We start from the raw sequence: 6969 nt of genomic DNA on the forward strand, positions 1-6969 counted from the left end.
CGGCCACACCCAGCAATGCTTAGGGGTTGCTGCTAGCTGTGCACTCAGGAATTCCTCCTTATGTTCTGAAAGATGACAGTTGATGTTTCTTTGGATGAAGCCAGAGTGGGATGTATATACTTTATCAGTATAATAACCCACCCTTGGAATTTTTAAAATTTAATTTAGAACATTTGTTTTAACATTTAAATTTATAGGTTAGTCAGAGAGATAGTTCAGTAGGTTATGTGCATTCTTATCATGCCAGAAGCATTGGTAAATTCTCCAGGATTGCAGTTCTTTGAGCCTCGCAGACGGGACTTTCAAACACAAAGCGGGGGTTGCCCCAAAATCCAAACAAAAACAAAGTTAGAGGTATAAAAATTTAATTATTTTAAAAATTATTTATTTGAGTATTGAGTATAGTATTATTATGTTTTCAAAAATATGATATACTTTTATAAAATTTATGAAAAAGGGCTGGAGCGATAACACAGAAGGTAGGGCATTTGCTTAGCACGCGGCCATCTGGGGTCAATTCCTCCATCCCTCTTGGGGAGCCCAGCAAGCTACCGAGAGTGTCCCTCCCGCACTGTAGAGCATGGCAAGCTACCCATGGCATATTCAATAAGCCAAAAACAGTACAACAAGTCTCACGGTGGAGATGTTACTGGTGCCTGCTGAAGCAACTCGATGAACAATGGGACAACAGTGCGACGACAGTGCTACAGTTACAAAAAATATTTTTGTTTGTATTTGAGCCACACCCACTAGTGGTCAGAGATCTGTACAGATGGATCACTCCTGGTGTCCTCAGAGACCGTATGAAATGCCAGAGATTAGAGCCTGGGTTGGCCACATTCACGGAAATGGTAGGAAACTACAGAATTGTGTAGACGAAACCTGAAAGCCTGAGTAACATCTCCTGAGCAAGCACACTGACTCAGACAAGGACCAGGGCTTGTCTGTACCACCATTTGAGCCCCTTATGAAAATCATTGAAATGAAATTTGACCATGTAATCTTGAGACTTCTCTAACTACCCTCATGATATCTTCTACATTTTATGCAAATCTATAAACTTGCTCTACATGGCTTTTCATATCTTTTACTACTGTTTATTTTTATCTAATATACAATTCTGTACCTTACTTGAAATATTATTTGTAATCTAGTCTATGAGCTCTTTTAAGATATTATTTTCATTTCAGTTTTTTCAAATACAATTAGCAGGGTCACTGTGGAACTACATGTGCTTCTTCTTTATCTGTTCAGTGAGATCAGTAAACTTGGTGTCTGGGCCTGGTGGCTGTTCCCTGTGCATTCAGATGAGACTCTGCAGCTGCTCCTTCTCTGGCCTATCAAAGTCACCTGAGCATGGACTTAGTCTTCATAGGTGCTTCCTGCTGGGCTCTCCCACAGGGGAAAGCAAATCTTTTTCCTGCTGACTCTGCACTGAGATTTGGACTCATTTAATTAATAGATGGAAACTTGTTTTGCATAGATAGTCCTTACTTTTACATAGGGTGAAGAAGTAAAAGGGACTTGGGTAGAAATTCTCAAAGGTGGGGTCAGGGATCTTTAGCTACCAGAGACCGGGCTCCTCTCCTACTCATGTGCCTCTCACTGCACAGGTAGGGTCAGACCTTAAGAGCTAGCACCAATATATCCCACAACCTATATAATTTTTCCACCCAATTTTTAAGAAAAGTTTCCAAAATGGCCAACTCAAGGAGCAAAATTGTGATGGAAGATAGCACATCCAGGGTAATTCAGGAACACATTTGCAGATCAACTCTGAAAGAATCACTCATACCCAATGTGATGGTTTAATTGGCTGAAAAGCCTGAATCTATTTGCTGGCAAATGAAATTGTTAATTTGTTCATTTTCATTTCTTCTGAATAATCACATATATTATTCACATATGTTACTCTCTGCAGGCAGAAAGGCTCTTGCCCGCCCCCCTGGCTGTCTTCCCCAGGGCCCCTCAGAGGGCATGGGCTCCAGCTTCCCTCCCCACCCCGAGCAGAGCTCCCAGCGGCCGAAGGCCACCGAACCTAGCTACAGCCATACTCGAGGCCCCTCTCCATATGTTCGGACAGGCCTCACGCATGAAGGTACCGGCAGAGGAACCAGGTGTGTGTAATCCCAGCAAAGGCCAACATCCAGAGAGAGACTTAAAAGCAGGCTCCCAGAAGTGATATCCTGTAGCCTACCTACTTCTCCCTCTGGGAGAAACTGGCAATCTTCTGACAGTTTCCTGCCCACATGGGACAGCCATGCAAGCTTCCCATGGTGTATTCATATGCTAAATCCAGTAACAAGCTGGATCTCATTCCCCTGACCCTGAAAGAGCCCCCAGTGAGACATCATTGGGAGGGCCCAGTCGAGATAGACTTCTAAGATTTCAGGGAAAGGACGAAATGAGAAGTTACAGAGTCTGCTAGAGAAATTGAAGATTAATGGGATTTCGTGATTGTGATCGTGAATCACATATATTAAAACTAACCAAAACATACAGAACCAAATACAGAATATCCCTCAGATTGTTTAGCAAATTTCTCGAGAGTTGAACCAATAATAAAAAATAAGGCAAGAATACACAAATGACCTTTAAAAATAAGTCTAACACATTGTTGGATATTCACAATATAATATAAGAAGTAAACACAGAAACTTATAACCTATATAATTAGGGAATTATAAAGTAAAAAATAAATTAGATATCACCACACAATAGAATAGAAAAAGTTCAGTGCATTGACACCTATTTGAAAATGAAAAGATGGAGAAATTGTAACAGCAACTAAAGTAACCAAATGATCAAGATTAACATAATACCTAATTATAGGTAAAAATCAAAACATATGTAAGAAATCTTTATTTTTTTGCATTTTGTCTGTAAATTTAAAATTTTTACAGAAAAAAATCCTCATCAAGAACATAGATAAAAGAATTAAAATGTATTCTTTTTTCTTCTGCCTGTTTTAAATACTTGCCATATCTAATATTGTACTGCATGCAATCTCATACTAGCCTGTAAACCTTTTTAGCCACGTGGTATTCAGGGCTTATTCCTGGCTGTGTGGCCAGGAATCATTCCTAGCAAGCCTTGAAGACAGTATGAGATACTGGGGATTGAACCCTATTCAGCCACATGCAAGGGAGGTACTCTCCCCACTAAACTATAGCTCAAACCAAGACAAAGATTTTTGACAATAAACATGATGTCACCTTGGTAAACGCCCCAAACCAATAAAAAATACTTCAAAGTAAAATGAGTTATGAGTACAAAGAAAGAGGAAATTACATAAGTGATCATTGATAAATGGGTACAAGGATAGGTAGACACTTAGGCAGAACTGAAAGTTTGAGGAGGATATTGAACAGAACTAAAGAAATAGTAACAAGGATTAGTAAAGACTGAGTCAGAGTGATGGTACTAAGCAGTATTCGAAGGAAATGAGTTGAATCCTGGCAATATTTTGAATGATTTCCATTAAAAAAACAAAAGCAAAAATAAGAATTTGGTTTTACATGATGAAAAAGGATCTTTTAAAAGACTAAAAGACACGTAAACAAAACCACTTTGCTCTGAATAATTAAAATACACTAAACATTATCTTGAGATATCAGCAGGGGGCACTGTTGCTTTTGAAGAAAACAAGGCCTGTAGCTTGCCCAGACTGAAGAAGTGCCAACAGGTGCTTCCTCCCAAGGGACTAAACCAGCTGAAAACCAACACAGACTCAGTGTTGCCTTAAAGACACAGTATTGGGGAGGGGATTTATGCTAAGTGACTCAGATTTGCAGCAAGAACCCACAACACAAACCCTTCCCCCTGGGTCAGAGGGACATAAAAGAGGCCCCAGAGTCCTGTGTCAGCTGTGTGGCCAGAATGTCCTTGAGAGTCTGCACCATGAGCAGGACTCCTCTCCTCCTCGTCGTTCTTCTTGTCCTTACTCACTGCCCAGGTTCATGGAGATTCAAGTGACCAACTTTTGGGGAATTTCTCTGATTTCCATTTTCATTCCTGACATGCTTCTGTTTCCATTTCAGGGTCCAGTTCTCAGGCTGTGGTGACTCAGGATCCTTCACTGGCCGTGAGCCCGGGAGGGACAGTCATTCTCACATGTGCTTCCAGCACTGGAGCAGTCACTGATGGTCACTATCCATACTGGTTCCAGCAGAAGTCTGGTCAAGCTCCCAGAACTATGATTTACAACACAAACAAAAAACTCTCTTGGACTCCGGCCCGGTTCTCAGGTTCCATCCGTGGGGACAAAGCTGCCCTCACAATCTCGGGGGCCCAATCAGAGGATGAGGCTGAATACTACTGTTTGCTGGTATACAGTGGTGCTCAACACAGTGATACATTTAGATGAGAAACCAGTACATAAACCTGCCCTTGTTACCTTGGGTCGATGAAGAATCTTGCTATGCAGTTGCTGTAAATCTCCATGCATTTAGATTTAAATTTTACTCAGTTTTACTCAAGGAATATTTGCAATGTTCCTTGAATTTACACTAATTTTTAAATTTAAAATTTTATTCTTTATTATGACTCATGATTTACCAAGTTATTCATAATACAGTTTTTTCAGGCATTCAATGTTCCAACACCAATCCCACCTTCAGTGTGTCTTTCCCTCCACCAATGTGTCTAACCCACCACTCAAGCTTGCCCTCTTAACACGCACAAACTAATTTACTTCATATTGCTTATTACAACAAAAGGATGTGCACTGGTGACCTGGTATAAGGAACCAATTCTAATACTACCTGTGGCTGATTATTATAGACACAAGCTACTGAATGATGGCCAAGAGACAGATTTATTCAGGACAAGTAATGATTACACAAAAACAAAAGAAATGCAGTACATGCAGAACACAGGCATGTGGTAAGGCGAGGTGAAAGCAAAGATTAATGGGAAGGAAAATGAATGGTTACATGGACTCCGTGTAGTTTCTGGTGAAATAAGTGCCCAGGGTCTCTAATGTCTCTACAAAGGAACAAAGCTTATACTCCTTCAAAGGTTTCATACACAAAGGAAACCCTCTTTCCCAAGCCCGGACAATGATAAATTACTAATCTTTAATTAATCTATACTGTTCCCCTGCAGGGAGTCTCTTGTCCCCTAGCCTGCCTGTCTTCCAAGGGGTCTCTCGGAGGAGGCGGACTTCAGTTTCCCTTCCCGCTCCGAGCAGAGGTCCTGTGACTGAAGGAAGACCTCCGGAGCCTAGCCAGAGCCATGCTCAAGGCCCCTCTCCACAAGTTCGGATGAGCCTCACGCATGAAGGAACCAGCAGAGGAACCCAGGTGTGTGGGACTGGGGCTGAGACCTCCAAGTCTGCTCGGATTGGGACTGGGTCTCTTCTGCCAAGATTTCCCATTTTCCAGTAGCTAGGCGGTCACAGCCAGAGACTGCCCCTGGCACTGTGGAATCCCACCAACAGCCAACATCCAGAGACTATAAAACCAAGCTCCCGGACATCTTGTAGCCTAGGTCTCCCTCTAGGAGAACCTGGAAAGCTACGGAGAGTTTCCTGCCCACATGGGAGAGTCTCGCAAGCTCCTCACGGTGTATCCATATGCCCAAACCAGTAACAATGATGGGTCTCATTCCCCTGATCCTGAAAGAGCCTCCAGTGCGGCACCAAAGTGCCCTAATGTTTAACTATAAGTTAAGAGTTTGGTCTAAAACAAATTATGCCATGATCCCAAAGTAATAACTAGATTTGGACCCTGCTGGGGTTAGGAATGATTGATCCAGCTTGAGCACTGTAGTCTGAGTCTGTGGTGAGATGTCTCCAGAAGAGTCACCCTATAAGCCTAAAAGTATCTATTACTGTGTCTATACAGAATGGTAAATATTAGAAGAATTAAAGATGCTAATTAAGTTGCAGGTCTAAGGAGAGGAGAAACACACCTAAACGCTGTTTTGCCCTCATGGGCTGCTGGTGGTCAAGAAGTCTGGAAAAAACATTTTTAATCATGCATCCTGTGGGGAGGCATGGTTGGGGAGGCGTGGTGAGAGGGTAAAAAAGAGCGGCTGCAGGGAGAAAGGGGGATTCTTGAAAGAAATGGATTGATGGATGGATGGATTGATGGATTGATTGAAGTAGACAGAGATAGAGCAGACAGATATAGCGGGAAGAAAGAATTGCATGGTTAGATAGAAACAGCAGAGAGATAGACAGAAAGAGAGCGAGAGGGTTGGAGAGAGCTGGTAGAGACAAGGGATTGAATAAATGGCAACTTGGCAACAGGTTGGCCATCATTTTTCCTTCATCTATCCAAGGAAACAGCCATCCCTGGTGGAGAAGCAGCTGGAGAGCACCAAATGCAGGCGGCGAGAGAGAGCTTAGAAATTTTGCTTAGAAAACTAATGATTCAGACTCTGACTCATTCCCAGAATTATGAGTGTCTTTGCAGGTTCCCTCGCCCAGCCTGTGCTGACTCAGCCAAACCTCTCGGCATCTTCTGGGACAAAAGCCAGACTTATCTGCACCTGTTCATTGGATACAGTGTTGGAAACTACAGTGTTAGCTGCCAGCAGCAGAAGTCAGGGAGTCCTCCATGGTATCTCCTGAACTACCACAGTGACCCACACAAGGGCCCGGGCCCTGAGGTCCCTACTCGCTTTTCTGGATCCAAAGATGCCTTTGCTAATGCAGGAATTCTGCTCATCTCTGTGCTGCAGCCTGAGGATGAGGCTGACTCTTTTTCCTTGGCTGGCTGCAGTTGGAACTCTCACAGTGACACACACACACAGGCAGGAAAGTGGTTGAAAACCTTGAACGGTTCAGGAGCCAGATCTCTGACTCTTACCCAGTTTACATGTTCTGAATATGCTCTACTTTGATTTGCAATTTGCTTTCAGATTATTCCCTCATATCTGAACTCTGGATCAAAATAAATATATGTATCTAATCAATCAATGTCTGTATTGATTGATCTTCAGGAATCTCTATCTGATTTTATC

Source organism: Sorex araneus, chromosome 9 (genome assembly GCF_027595985.1).
Source record: "Sorex araneus isolate mSorAra2 chromosome 9, mSorAra2.pri, whole genome shotgun sequence".
Lineage (NCBI taxonomy): Eukaryota > Metazoa > Chordata > Mammalia > Eulipotyphla > Soricidae > Sorex > Sorex araneus.